Source organism: Balaenoptera borealis (genome assembly GCF_965194805.1).
Source record: "Balaenoptera borealis genome assembly, chromosome: 3".
NCBI classification, from domain to species: Eukaryota; Metazoa; Chordata; class Mammalia; order Artiodactyla; family Balaenopteridae; genus Balaenoptera; species Balaenoptera borealis.
The window spans coordinates 14,466,629-14,482,581 of record NC_138866.1 but is presented as its reverse complement, the minus strand read 5'-3'; the positions used below and the strand labels follow the sequence as shown (position 1 = coordinate 14,482,581).

The window sequence follows — 15,953 nt, the reverse complement described above, 5'->3', positions numbered from 1 at the left end:
TGTTTGTTTGTTTTTTTAATTATTTTTGGCTGTGTTGGGTCTTCGTTTCTGTGTGAGGGCTTTCTCTAGTTGTGGTGAGCGGGGGCCACTCTTCATCGCGGTGCGCGGGCCTCTCACTATCGCGGCCTCTCTTGTTGCGGAGCACAGGCTCCAGACGCGCAGGCTCAGTAGTTGTGGCTCACGGGCCCAGCTGCTCCGCGGCATGTGGGATCTTCCCAGACCAGGGCTCGAACCCGTGTCCCCTGCATTGGCAGGCAGATTCTCAACCACTGCGCCACCAGGGAAGCCCCCAGTGTGTTGTTTAATCTCCACATAGTTTGGCATTTTCCAGTTATCTATCTTGGTGAGCATTCCATGTGAGTTTGAGAAGAACGTGTCACCTGGTATTGTTGGATGAATTAGTCTATGGATGTCCATTATATACAGGTGGTTGATGGTGCTGCTGAGTTCAACTATGTCCTCACTGATTTTCTGCCTCCTGGATCAGTCCATTTCTGAGAAAGAGGTGTTGAAGTCTCCAACTATAACAGTGGATTTATCTATTTCTCTTTGCAATTCTATTAGCTTTTGCCTCACATAGTTTGACATTCTGTTGCTAGGCACAAACACGTTAAAATTACGTCTTCTTGTAGAACTGACCCATTTATCATTATGTAATGCCCTTCTTTATCCCTGATAATCTTCTTTGCTTTGAAGTCTGCTTGGTCTGAAATTAATATAGTTACTCCTGCTTTCTTTCCGTACATTTTCCTCCATCTATTTACCTTTAATCTATGTGTGTCTTTATATTTAAAGTGGGTTTCTTGTAGACAACACGTCGTTGGGTCTTGTTTCTTAATTCACTCTGCCATTATCTGCCTTTTCATTGGTGCATTCACACTACTGACATTCAAAGTGATTATTGATACAGTTGGATTAATATCTAGCCTATTGGTTAGTGTTTTCTATTCACTGCCCTTGTTCTTTGTTCTTATTTTTGTCTTCCACTTTTTTCCTGCTTTTTGAGGTTTTAATGGAATGCTTTATATAATACCATTTTCTCTCTTCTTTTAGCATATCAGTTACACTTCTCTTTTTTTACTTTTTAAATGGTTGTCCTTTGCTCCTTATATTTAAGAGCCCAAACTAAAAGACCAGGTTTGAGGCCCTCCCTCCAATTTCACCCGTTATAAGCCCTTGGGCCTCACTAGGCCTTCTCCTCTGATAAGTGTAAGGGTTGGACTTGCATTCTCTATAGCCACTTTGGACTCACATTCTGGAACCCCATTCCTGTGCTTTTCAAAGGGCACCTAGCACCACCACTTCACGTTACAGTCTAGAAAACTGACTGGGAGAGGTTTTGCATAGCCCTGCACTGATAAGGAGCAGAGAGAAACGAGGTCACTGCTGTTTCCATTACATAGGCTGCCTCTGTTATTAGACTTAAAAATTTATTTTAAAAGGGTAGGGGGAATTCCATTAAAAAGTTCATGCTTTAAGCAAAGGAAAAGGAATTTAAGTAACACCTTCATTAACTGGGCACAGCTAACCATTTCAGTAACAGCAAAACCCAAGCAAGAGTGGGGAGCAGATGCACTTTGGCCAAGGGTCAGGGTGGGCTCACTGGCAATCTGCCTCCGGGGTGTGCCATCTACCCCCCTGCAGCCAGCGGACGCTGGGTCCTCGGAGAGTGAGTCCCACAGCGGGGCTGAGGAACCATTTTCTGGCTTAATACTGAAATGGCAAGCTGGAAGCTCACCTCACTCATTAAAAAGACAGGAACCCCACCAAGATCTGCCAAGAGTCACTGATGGCCCTGGCGTCCCCAGGCTCTGCAGATGGTCCACAGTCACAGAATTTACCTGAAAAGGGGATTCTCTTGTCTTCAAGTCACCAGACCCAGGGCAACCCCTGTTCTCTAAACATAGTTCCCATTCCAAGCCTGATGTCACGAACTTTTTTTTTTTTTTAACATTTTTATTGGAGTATAATTGCTTTATAATGGTGTGTTAGTTTCTGCTTTATAACAAAGTGAATTAGCTATACATATACATATATCCCCATATCTCTTCCCTCTTGTGTCTCCCTCCCTCCCACCCTCCCTCTCCCACCCCTCTAGGTGGTCACAAAGCACCGAGCTGATCTCCCTGTGCTATGAGGCTGCTTCCTACTAGCTATCGAGTTTACGTTTGGTAGTGTATATATGTCCATGCCACTCTCTCACTTTGTCCCAGCTTACCCTTCCCCCTCCCGTCACGAACTTTTCTCACCGTGAGAATAAAGCGCCATGAACGTGGATGTGGTAGGCATCTGCTGACATTCCTGGCCAGCCAGAATTTATTCCCTCTTCTTCCAGTAATCGCTCCCCAAATTGCCTTGGGTGCCAGCCCTCCCCTAGTGCAGGGTGAGCATAAGTCAAAAAAATGTACACCAGCCCCTGCTACAGTTACTGGTCGTTAGGCGGATGGCAGTCAGACCCAAATTTTGGAGTAGGAGATCCTTTCTTTTTTCCACTGGCCTTGACCTTCAAGGATTCATGTCAGGTTGGGCAGCCATCTGCCTCCACGAGGTGAAAGCCTGACTGAGAATGGAACCGACACAGAGAAGAAAAGCCAAAGGGCGGAAAGTGAGGAACCATGACTATGTGACCCACGGAACAACCTCTGCCTGAAGCGAGACCTACTCTTGGACTCTATAGTCGCAGAAACCTAACAGATTTCCATTTGTTCTCAAGCCACTCCAAGCCAAATTTTCTCTCAGTTGCACATTTAGTACCAACTGACACACCGATAATTCAGATGGAGATGAAGCTCAAAGTTCCTTCTCCCACTTCCTTTAAGAAAAGGGTCTGCCACGCAAATGAAGTTTACAGACAGGGCTGAAGAGAGAAATGTGCTTTCACTAGAGAAAAGTCACTGCTGGCACTCGAGCACCACAGACACCATTATTAACTGCTAACAAGAGAGTTTTACCTATTCTTATTTGGGGCTGGATGGCGTATAAATGTCCTAGACTTGACAACTCTTTAGTAAGCATCTAGCTGACAAGAGAAATCCTGCAAGTTTCCATCTTTAAAAATGAGCTGTATGGTAATTCAAAGAGTATAGCCCTAGCATAAGACTAGACAGAGAACTCAGTGAGAGTCTAGAAAGAGGACGAAGCGTTGGGACGAAACAAGTATACCATAAACGCAGCATTTCCAATCCCGGGGGTGGGGATCTGACACTAGTTCAAAGGCATCAAAAATGAGCATGAGGGGGCTTCCCTGGTGGCGCAGTGGTTGAGAGTCTGCCTGCCAATGCAGGGGACAAGGGTTCGAGCCCTGGTCTGGGAAGATGCCACATGCCGCGGAGCAACTGGGCCCGTGAGCCACAACTACTGAGCCTGCGCGTCTGGAGCCTGTGCTCCGCAACAAGAGAGGCCGCGATAGCGAGAGCCCGCGACAGTGAGAGGCCCGCGCACCGCGATGAAGAGTGGCCCCCGCTCGCCGCAACTAGAGAAAGCCCTCGCACAGAAACGAAGACCCAACACAGCCAAAAATAAATTAAAAAAAAAAAGAGCATGAGAACTTAATGAAAAACTGGGCCTTGAGAAAAATACAGCTGGCCAAAAAACACGGGGAAGGGTGTCCATCTCCGCAATAAGGAAAGAAAGGAAAATCAAGGCAAAAAATCTCTACCAGTTGGATTAGCAGGTATTTAAAAGATTGACAATACTAAGGGATGGCAGAATAGTCTAAGTGTCGGCAGGACTATAAATTGATACAACTTGGGGAAGGGGTGGGGAGAGAAACTTGGATATACATGCGTATCTAAAATGCCTATCTCTTTGGCCCAGCCATTCTGCTTCTAGGAGTTAATCAATATGCACCAGAGGCTACTGATAAAGAGCCCAGGCCCTCGTATAGAACAGACCCTTCCAAATCCCACCCACCCCTTACTGACTGTGGAACACTAGGAAAGTCACTTACCATCATTCAATTTTAGTTCTTCATTTGTAACACGGAGATAAGTGAGCACCTAGGCTGTTAAACATGCACTTAGGTACGTAGCACAGTCCAGACAGAAAGAAAGTGCCACGGCTGTTACAAGCACTGGTGGTGACGTCCCGTCCACAGCCTCAGAACCAGGGGTTGCCCCCCCTCCTCCAGCCACTATGAGGGCTACATAAATAGCTCACACCCTGCACCTCCTCCAGAACTGCCCTTGGCTTAGGGCCACGAGAGGCCTTCGAGTTACAGGCTGACAGCACCCCCAGACCAAAGAGGGGCAACTCTGCCAGGGTGATTACACTCCAATCGGGCCGAGGCTAAATTTGAGGACTTCTCTGCTCCGTTCCTTACTCATCCTGTTTCCCTCATTCCTTTTCCCCTGAGAACACCTTTTTAGTAAATCGCTTTTACCCAAATCCCCCTCTTGGGCTCTGCTTCTGCAGAATTCAGCCTAAGACCCAAATGTTAAGATTTTTATTTCTAGGCAAGGGGGCAAAATTATAAGTCTCACCCTGCTTACTGAGGCACGGTTAGAATATCAAGAAATGGAAAACAATTTAAATGTCCAACCACAAATAGATAAATTTATACAAGGGTACACACACTATGCACATAGTAAAAAAGAGTACTGCCTGTCAATACTAATTGACAAGAGAAGATGTATATGGCAGTGTGGAGTAAAAACGCACATTACAAAGTAGCACCGTATGATCCCTTTATAAATATAGTTTGGGTGGGTAAAGGGATATGTTAAAAGATGTTCAACACTCATGTTCATAGCAGCATTATTCACAATAGCCAAGAGGTGTCAGTAACTCAAGTGTCCATTTACAAATGAATGGATTAACAAACAAACTATATATACATATATTGATACATATATATAATGGAATATCATACAAAAAGAAATCCTGACACATGCTACAACATGGATGAACCCCAAAGACAGTATGCTAAGTGAAATAAGCCAGACACACACACAAAAGACAAATATTGTGTGATTCTATTCATATGAGATACCTAGAGTAGGCATATTCACAGAGACAGGAAGTAGAAGGTAGAATGGTGGTTGCCAAGGGTTGGGGAGAGGGTGAAATAGGGAGCTGATGTTTAATGGGTATAGTGTCAGTTCTGCAAGATGAAAAAGTTCTGGAGACTGGTTGTACAACAATGTGTACATACTTGCTGCCACTGAACTTTACACTTGAAAATAGTTAAGACATAGGCTTCCCTGGTGGCGCAGTGGTTGAGAGTCTGCCTGATAATGCAGGGGACACGGGTTCGAGCCCTGGTCTGGGAGGATCCCACATGCCGCGGAGCAACTAGACCCGTGAGCCACAACTACTGAGCCTGCGCGTCTGGAGCCTGTGCTCCGCAACAAGAGAGGCCGAGATAGTGAGAGGCCTGCGCACCGCGATGAAGAGTGGCCCCCGCTCACCGCAACTAGAGAAAGCCCTCACACAGAAATGAAGACCCAACACAGCCAAAAATAAATAAATTAAAAAAAAAAAAGTTAAGACAGTGAATTTTATGTTATGTGCATTTTACCACAATTAAAATTTTTTTCTTAAATATTAACAATCTGGAAATAAGGGTACTTTTATTGAGTTCTTTATACTTTTTCATTGTTTGACCATTCTCCATGAGTATGTACTAAGTTCATAATCAGAAAATACAAAAAAGCTATTTTAATTCTGGAAAAAGATAAATACACTTTGAAAAGATGGTATACTTCTACTACCCTAGGCCAGTAATCCATATAACTTAGGTTTCTAGTCTTTTAGTGTGTGTTTATTTTTAATAGTGTAGAAATTTCACTTTGGTCCCTTGTTTTGTCAGCTTCCTTTCATTTCTTATCTCACCACCACCAAAAGAGCTTAAAAGCCATCAACAGTCATTGTTCTGGGGCTGATTAAAATGTCCAGGTTAATTATGTAAAAATTACTGCAAAAAAAAAAAGTAAAGATGCTTAAAAAAATTCCTCTTCCAGCTTTTCTTGATTTGTTCGTTCAATAAATATTTCTTAAGTGCTTAATAGATGCCTGGCAGCATGCAAAGCCTTGGGGACACGGTGGCGCCCAGGATAAGCTCGGTCCCAGGCTCCCAGAGCTTAGAACGTAACTGGCGGAGGCAGACATGAGACAGACGGGTTGATAGGGCTCCACTTGCGTTTCCATGCTAGGCTATGCATTCACATGCATGCACGGGTGCACGCACACACACACACGCAGTCACCCAAGCCAGCTTTCACAGTCAACGATACTGATGTTACTAGCCAACCTAGAACCTGCACAGTCCCCACCAAGGAGGGCTCTTGACTCCCACTGACCCTTAACAGTCCAATTTGCTGAACCTGAGATATTGTCATAATATCAGACTGAAAGAACGGAAAATTCATTCTTGCTCAAATTTAATTCTTCCTGCTTGCAGCAAAAGTCATCTCGCCAGTACTCATGCCCCAGACCCCTAGTCATCTTGAATTATTTCCCCAAATGCACTTAACAGAAGTTCTCTGATACCTGATCAGTCCCATCCCCTGTCACCTGGCTCAGCCAAACAAGTATCTTTGCTGCCCAGGGCCCAGCCTCATTCTAGGACCCGAAGACCATCCATCTTTCTGCTCCCTTCCCCTACTTATTCCAGATCCTACATCCAAACACCTACCTGACCTCAAAATCATCCCTTTAACTCCTGTCTCTTGGCAATATTTCTCTAATACTTGCTGAATACAATCTTTATTTATTTGTTTTTAGATCCACACGCATATGAACAATTGATTATTGACAAAATACAAAAGCAAATTAGCGGAGTAATTAATGATAGACTTCCACAAATGGTGCAGGAACAATTGAATACCCATACACAAAAACGTAAAATTTTATCTATACTTTGCATCATGTGAATACAATCTTTAACATGAGCAAAAACCTGAAAAGATACAGAACTTAAAATAAGATGATGAGAACTGGGATGAAAGCAGATGTCATGGAGGCCATCAGCCCGCCCCTCCACGTGCCCAGTAGTTCAAGTCTCCTGGCACGAAACCCAACTAACGAGTCTGGGTGTCCAGAGTCCCAGGCAGTGTCCCTCCTTCTCACAGCCCCAGACTTTCGTCCATTGCTCTGCTGTCGTCACAGCACTGTGAGGGCCACAGAAGACAGCTGCTGGCATTTCCTCAAGGATGCTCAAGAATGCTCAAGAACGGAAGAAGGACGCGGCCCAGGCTCGGGGCAGGCTGAGAAGACTATGGGGGATTTTAGATGTCATTTTGTCAGAACTATATGCATGGGCTGTATCTGCTGTCAGCTTGGAGTTCCTTTTCAAGCACTGACGTCAGATTCGTGCTGATCCAGCTACACTCTCCTGGTGGGCCCTTTGGGACTGGGAGTACCCATCATTCTGTGAGCCAGATGGCTCGAGCCTTTGTAGTGTGGCTGGGCATAGAGAGAATGGTGCTAAGAGGGCCCACGTGGACCGGGAGCAGAGCATCTAATCCACTGACTGCACCCATCCCAGGAGACCGTCCGGAGGAGAAAGGCAAAGAGAGCAGACAATAATACTGCTGAGGCAAAAAGAGCAGACAATAATACTGCTGCTTTCATTTCTGGCAAGACCCCAGCTAAACACCTTGATGCAAACTGCTGCAGCAAGAGCCGACAACCACCATGCTTTCCTGTATCCACACCCGCAGATGGGCCCTGCCAATGGTTCTGCCTTGGACTCATGGCTTGCTGTGGCCAATGGGACATTAGGAAATAGGACACCAGCAGAGACTGGAAAAGTCCTTGCGTATTGGAGCAATATGTTCTCTCTTGTGGCTCGGAACCCTTCTGCCACCATGCGAATAAGCTTGGAATAGCTTCCTCAATGATGTGAGAGCCCGTGGAGAGAGGCCCCCGCTGTCCCTGTCATCCTAGCTGAGGTCCAAATACACAAGAGAGCCTAGGCAACACCACCCGGAACAGAGATGATCCAGCCACACTGAGCCCAGCCCAAACTGCCAACACACAGAATGATGAGCACAGAGATGACTATTCTTGTAAGTCACTTAGTTTGGGGTGTTTGTTATGCAGCAGAAACTAAATGATACAAAGATCTCTACAACAGAACCTACACAGCAAACCACGATCCCAAGACTGTGATGGAGCTTCAAGATGTAGCTTTACATGGTGACTCTAGTGGGTGCCTAACACAAATAAAGGAAAGTAGCAACAGCAATCCTGGTAACACCTTCTGCAGCGTGGCCTCTGGCAGTTACTCAGGCAGCTCCCAGGACAGAACTGCTTCCACGTGGCACAGCTGCCTTACACCCAACAGCAACTTACACCAATCCTTTCTACCAACTCCATGATGCAAGATTTGGTGATGGCCAGTCCAATCCTCAGACATGTGTTAGAAGGCCAGGGTCCTGGGAGATTGCACTGGTACTGACATCTATTTTCCTCTCTCCCTGTGTCCCTTCTACCGCAGAGAGCCGGGAGGAAATCTAGGCACCCTGGAGAGAATCGTTCAGAAATCACCAGACAGGGGTTATATCCTCGGAAGGGCGCACACCCCGTTAAGTAGCTCAAAATGTCACTCCAGGGGCTTCCCTGGTGGCGCAGTGGTTAAGAATCCACCTGCCAAGGCAGGGGACATGGGTTTGAGCCCTTGTCCGGGAAGATCCCACATGACGCAGAGCAACTAAGCCTGTGCACTACAACTACTGAGCCCGCGAGCCACAACTACTGAAGCCCGTGTGCCTAGAGACCGTGCTCCGCAACAAGAGAAGCCACCGCAGTGAGAAGCTTGTGCACCGCAACGAAGAGTAGCCCCCACTCGCCGCAACTAGAGAAAGCCCGCGCACAGCCAACGAAGACCCAACATAGCCAAAAATAAAATAAATAAAATAAAATAAATTTATTTTAAAAAATGTCACTCCAGAGAAAGACGAGTTAGAGTCTAAGGGTCCCATGGGAAGACTTTGTTTTTATGATGGTTTCTTGGAGGCACACCAAATCCTGACACTTCTCTGCCTCTCTCTGTGGGATCAGAAATGGTGGTAAAGCATGAGTCTGGTAACTTCGCTTAAACAATTTGGTGCGCCTCTTTTCCCACCTGAGCCCTTTACACAATGTGCCACTTTCACCCATATGCCCCTCATACTCTCAGTTTAATCCATTAGAGCATCTTATATCCCCCAAATAACCACAAGCTTCTTGAGAGCACAAACCCTGTTTTAACCAACACTCCCTTTCTCTCTTTCTCATTTATTCATTCATTCATTTATTCAGCAATTGATTATTAAAGAGCCATAGCCAGACAATGTCAGGGAGCAGCTCCCAGCCCAGAGAAAGAAAGTCAAGAGATAATTATAAAAACTAAGCATAAGAAATAGAGTTACAGATTTAGAAAACAAACTTATGGTTACCAGGGGATGAGGGAGAGGGAGGGATAACTTAGAAGATTGGGACTGACATAAACACACTACTATATATAAAATAGATAACTAGTAAGGACAGGGAACTCTACTCAATACTCTGTAATGGCCTACACGGGAACAGAATCTAAAAAAGAGTGGATATACGTACGTATATGTATAACAGATTCACTTTGCGGTACACCTGAGACTAACACAACATTGTAAATCAACTATACTCCAATAAAGATTAAAAAACAAACAAACAAAAACTAAGCACAGCTAATAGTTATGGAACACCTTTCATCTGCCAGGCACATGTTCTAAGGTTTTTAAACATATACTCATTTAAACCTGCACTAATCCTAGCAGGAAGGTACTGTTCTTATCCTCACATACAGATAAGGACACTGATACAACAGAGAGGGTGTGTAACTTGCCCGTGGCAGCAGCCAGTGAGGGGCAGAGCTGACGACACAAATCTGCACACCAACCGCTTTGCTGCGCCACCTCGCAGTGAAGGGTCCTGCAAGGCTGACCCGAGGCATTTCTGTTTTATTTCAATGGTGGCAGTAACTCAACCTAGGTTTTGGATGGAGGTGACACGAAGGACAGGCTGGAATGCAGATGAGAGGCAGAAAACCAGGGCAGGGAAGCTGCTGCAAGAAGTCCAGCAAAGGGCAGTAGCGCTAACACTGGGACGGTGGCAAGGGCTACGGGAAGGCTGGGTTCGAGACACTTCAGAGGCAAAACTGACAGGATTTGGTGCCTGAATGAAGGAGAGAATCAAAGATGATTCTGAGGTTTCTGACTTTGGATACTGGGTTGAAGGGAGGAACCTGCTAAGATAGAAACATTCAAGAGGCAGAACAGGTTTAGAAGGTGCGTCAAGATACCCCAGGAAAAATAATTTACTCAGGCCAAGAGATAATTATCTCAAACTGACACTGAATGACTATCCAAACCCTAGATAACCCCCAGGTTTGGTAACTTACTAGGAGAACTCATAGGACTCAGTATATAGCATAAATGTTCATGGCTATGATTTATTTCAGCAAAAGGATACAAAGTGTATTCAGCAAAGGGAAAAGGGCAAAGTCTGGAGGAAACCAGGCACAAGCTTTCAAGAGCTCCCTCCCAGCGGTGCCCAAGGTTTTTACTGGGGACTGTGCACATAGGCACCCCCTGCCTGGCTCGTGTGAAAATCCCAAATTTCTTCCATCATCACATTGTTTATACAAACAGTTAAGCCACAGTGAACCACTCTTATTACCAGTTCTGGAAACCTCTCAAAATCTAAGTACCCAGACAGCAGCCAAGGGCCAGCTTTGCAAGCAAGACTTGCTAAGAAGACGCCAGATAGGTTAATTTTTTCTCCACAAAAGGACAAGTATTTATGTTTTGTACAGACGATGTTTTATTTCCAACACACAAGTGCTCGAATTTTAGACACTGGGGCAATTCTTCAGTCATGTTCAGATTATGAAGCTGAAGTCAGTACTTTCCTCAGACCTGAATATAATACCAAAAGCAAATAGCAAATACAAAGTCTCGGGCAGGGCTAGCAGGTTTCGAGGCTGCTTCTACTCCCCCCCTTGCTGTCCAGTTGGAGTGTGAGCTCGGAGACGACACTTTGCATTTCATTATTAAGGAAAGCAAACATGAGGTCTGCTGCAGAATCAAACACAATTAAAACTTTAATTAACTGAAACCCAGCTAGCCCCCGTCTTCAAATAAAAACATTTGCAGGTGGCGGTGAAAGCAGAGGATAAGAGATTATTTCACTTTTAAGGGAAAGGGGCAAGTCAGATGCTCCAGTTGGGGATTTATTCCAAGCAATCACTTCTTGCCGCCTCTCGAGGGTGGACACGTATTTTACATCAATTATTACAAACCGAACACTGAAGGGCAAAATGCAACGTCCTCCAACACATCAAGTATTCGTTCAGCATAGTCTAACTATTAGCAGCAAATCGACACACAGATTCAGAATAAATTTTTAACAATGGAAGTTCAAACACAAGGCGTGGTAGTTCTGTAACCGGGGTGCCGAGGTTTCCCAAACTCAGTGTTAACTCGGGTTCTGTGGTACGAAGAAACTCTCTTGAACGTTTTCTTTGGAATCACCCACAAACTTCTCCCCTCTCTGGAAATGGAAACTTCTGTGAGTGAGCTAATCCCCAACCATCATGCAAGAATCAAACCCAAGTATTATTAGCAGGGGGACAAATCCCTCGTGGGTCTCTCTGCTCACACAACAGGAGGAAGACCTGCTCTCCCATTGGCAAAAAGAAGCTTCACATCAATAACAACTTCAGGTAAGGCAGGGAGGACTAAGATTCAGGCACCTGGGCCAAGAGCCAAACAAAACACACCTCCAGGAATCATCAGAGGTGAAAAAGACTTTCAAGCACTAAGAGAATTGCTATGACGGCTATACAACCCACCACAATGGTAGAGAGCACGTTGACTTGACTCTAACTCAGCCCCAACCAAACGTGAGACGTGCTATGAATGATCTTACATGTAGGGAGCTGAGGTCAAGGGGAAAGGATCCTTCTTCTCCAAGTCCAAAATAAAGAAACTGCATTCTGGCCACACTGCCCATTCACCTTCCAGACTCTGGCTTGAAGACACACTGACCAAATAAGATGTTCTTTAAAGGGAGGCTGTTTTTGTATGTTCTTAACAGATCTGGCATTCAATTTTCTTCATTTAGAGGACCTTTAATGAGCTTTTAAAATTTCTTTCCATTCCTGTCGTTCTTCTTCCTTTTTTTTTTTTTTTTTTAACAAGAAACCCAGTAAGTACAAATACAGATCAACTGTTTTTTCAGTATCTGAAGAATGCCAGGACATCGATCTACCACTCCAGGCCCTAAACTGGATTGTCTCGCTGCCTTGAAGAAAACCAATACCTTATTTCCTGAACAAAAGCAAGGCGCTTTTAGGTGTTATAATCTCATTGCAAAGCCTTTTACCCACTCCCTACTCTTTTGGCCCCAAGATCGCAATCCTCTTTGGGTAATCGGACGGTAGCGGGTGCCAGGGCGGTAGCTGCCTTTGCTTTCCCGCCCTGCTCTATGGCACTGCTCACCAGGGGCTGGGGGGGGGGGGGCAGCGTGCCAGGGTTCAGAGCCCCATAATGGCTCTGTTCTTCCAGGGCAACTGTTAATAATTAGCAGGAAGCATTCTGTCTTTAAATCTCACAGCTTGAACAGTAAGGCCTCATAGTGCCAAAGAAACCCTGAATTCTACAGAAGTGAGACTTCCTTCTACCCATAGAATTAAATGGCCCCATTCATCCTTCAATACACAGCTGTCAAGCGCCTGCTCTGTGCGGGGTGCTCAGTGTGAAGGTGGGAGAGCAAAGGGGAGCAAGAGAGAGGTGGCTCCTGTCCTCACGTAACTTGGAGTCGATGGACGTGACTGTGAAGTGTGAAAGCCGGACAGACAAAGCTCAGGCCATCTGAGGACACAGGGCCCTGGTCTGCAGGGGTGGTGGAGGGAAGGACAGAGGACACAGGGAACGATGCGGCGACACAGGCAAAAAAATGAAGGAAACTTGGTAAGGCTGAAGGAAGAGGAGTTGTAAAGTTGTCAGGAGCCATAAACACAGAAAGCCTCTGGAAGGAACTGTCAAGGGCAAGTAGGAGTTTCAGGAGGCTCACCCCGGCCACCTGGAGTGGGGAAGCACACCAGGAAAGAGGCAAGGAGGAGACCAAGTGAGAGGCATCAGCAGCTCTCCAGGTTACAGAGCCATTAATTCATCCATCCATTCAAAAATATTTATCTTGTGTTATTTTGGGTTGAGCACTGTTCTAGATCTAGAGGACATAGCAGTGAGCAAAACAAAGTCCCTGCTCTCAAGGGACGTACGTACAAATAACTGTATATGATACAGGTAAGAATAAGAGCTAAGGAGAAAAATAAAGAAGGGCACTGGGAATAGAGAATGTTGGTGTGTGTGTGTGTGTGTGTGTGTGTGTGTATGCATTATTTTTGATGGAGCAGCTAGGGAAAGCATCTTTGAGAAGGTGACATCTGAGCAAAGACCTGGAGGAGGAGAGACCAGATGCAATGACATGAACACTCAGAAGGAGGCAGCACAGGCGATACGGGAGAGGGCCTGTTCCCGGCAGGGAGCAAAGGCAGGCGCGGGGGATGGCAAATCGTGCAAAATCTGGAACCAAACCGCCAGGGGTCACACTGTGGCTCCTCATTTACCAGTGCTGTGACCTTGGGTCTGTTTTAGAGACACAATTTAGGGGCATGGAATCCTGGTGTGGTGCCCCTTCTAGCTCAGTGCCTCAGTTTCCTCACAGTGCCTTTGGCAGCTCCCAAGATGCAGCTTAATACAGTTTTGCAACCTGCCACCAACATCATATAGACAAACATCCGGTGGAGGGCCACCAGCACATCATGTCTGCGAGGATTCAAGACTGAAAAGAGGGCAGAATGAAAAGTCTCCATCAAATTCCCAACTTGGCTAATATCAGCAATACCCAAGTAACATCCCCATTAGCCAAAGTGATCTGACCGTTGGATGTCAAAAAGATCTGCGAAGTTTTCTGTGTTTCAATTGGCTAAATCAGTCCCATTACAGAAGAGAAATTATTAATACTTTCAGAGAGGTGGGGGACATTTCTCTCATTTCATGTAGAAAATGTTATTTATCCTCTTGAAATATTTATCAGTAGCCAGAGTGCTGGAAGCATTAAGATAACCACAGCCTGAATGTACTGGTTCGGTTTGAAACATCCAGAAAGTGAGAGAGAGAGAGAGAGAAATATATACGTACATACCCACATCTTTACCAGTTTAAGGCAAAGTAGTAGGAAAAATAAAGCTATAGTAGGATGAGTGGGAAGATAAAAAGAGAGTTACCTTTTGGGGAGCGAACATGGGAACATAGACATTAAGGAGGTTTATGAGGAGGAATAAGCAAAACAGCATTTAATCCTGAGTTAAAAGCTACATAACTTTTTCCTTTGATCTCTCAACCACAGGATGCACAGAGGCCCACACGCACGGGTCCCCTGGAGACTGCATTAGGGTGTGTGAGTAGCCGAGAAGGCAAAGGTGACGGTGAGAACCTTCCAGCTCCAAGGGTCCAGCCTCCCTAGCACTACAGCCGCATGGAAGTCCATGGAGAACACCGAGCGGCTCAGAGGCCAGCCCTGTGTTTCTTAAAACCAAATGTGCACATGAACCGCCTGCGCTGATTCTGATCTCATAGGTCTGGGGTGATGTCTGAGAGTCTGCATTTCTCACAAGCTCCCAGGGAATGGACAGACCACTAATCCTTAAGCCCCAGCAAGGCCCTAGAGCTGCACCACCCAATGCGCTCGTCACTCGCCATGTGATGGGTTTACATTCAAATTCAAATGAAGCGAAATGAAAAATTCAGCTGCTCGGTCAAACTGGCCACATCTCCAGTGCTCGACAGCCACCAGTAGCTAGTGACTGTGCCTGACAGCATGGATACAGAACATTTCCTTCATCACAGAAAGTTCCATTGGACACTGCTGCTTCCACCTAAAATGAGTCCTTCCCGTACTCATGCTTTAGCCTCTAACTCTGCACCATATCCAAGATTCCCTAAAGCACCAAGGAACTGAGGTTACTGTGGCCGTTTCCCCCACCTGCCCCATTTCATGCAGGAGGAAGAGGTAAACCGTTCAGTACACAGGAGGATGGAGAACACACCACTAGAAGGTAAAGGAATTTAAATGGATACATTTATTTAATATCTCAGGAAGGAGGACATTACCCGCTCCCTCGTTCATCACCTACCACCCACTCTGGGTGCTAGGTATCACTGGCCCAGCTTTACAGATCCATGAACAGACAACAGGAGAGGTTATACTACTTGCCCCATGTCAAGAGCGAGTGGCAGGTGGCTTTGCGCTTAGGTGTGTGTGTGACTCCCAAGCTCATGCTCTGTCCTCAGGGGCTGTGTGAGCTACACTGGGCGTTACCTGTGCCTCTTGGGGAGCAGGCCTAGCCCCTGCCCTGCCAAGTTAGGCATCGGAGCTGCAGCCCTTGAAGACAGGTGTGGTCGTATCTCCCAACGCTGGAAAGCAGCCCCAACCAAGATGCTATCCATGGAGACTTTGAGACAGTCACAGAGACCCTTTAATCCAGAAAACACTTTAATCAATGATAAAAGGCAAAACTAGTTAGTATTTATCTCATGCATCCTCACTCAACAACTATTTACCGGACAGCTGCCATGTACCAGGAACTGTGTGGACCCTGGAGGTAAAGAATGAACAAAACTAGAGGTCCCTACCCTCCCGGAATGGACATCTTCTTTTATACGTGCTCTTGAAAGAAAAGGCCTCTCTTAACCTTTACATACTCTCTACCTAATTTCACTTCCCTAGATACTTGAAAAAAATATTAAAGAATGAGGAATGAATAAAACACATGCATATTTCTAACCTCAAGAGTTGCACAGCCTTTTAACTTTGCTCCACCTGCTGCCCTGAGGAAGACAATGACCGAATCAAAGCTCCTCTTGGCTACCTGAACACTCGTCTCATTTCACCATCCATAACTCTCTCCAGCGGCAGGAAAATTC

The 15,953-nt window shown here is 45.8% G+C and overlaps 1 protein-coding gene and 1 long non-coding RNA gene across 7 annotated transcripts in view; one reads left to right on the top strand and one right to left on the bottom strand.

The window, feature by feature from the left end:
• Positions 1 to 12,182, top strand: part of LOC309624948 — a 33,622-nt gene extending 21,440 nt beyond the window's left edge. Inside the window, exon 3 of the long non-coding RNA XR_014242254.1 lies at positions 282 to 12,182. This is a non-coding gene — a long non-coding RNA (uncharacterized lncRNA). The remainder of the gene's footprint in view (positions 1 to 281) is intronic.
• The window catches only part of FOXN3 (forkhead box N3), a 407,081-nt gene that overhangs the window by 148,064 nt on the left and 243,064 nt on the right, over positions 1 to 15,953 (bottom strand). The window lies entirely within an intron of this gene.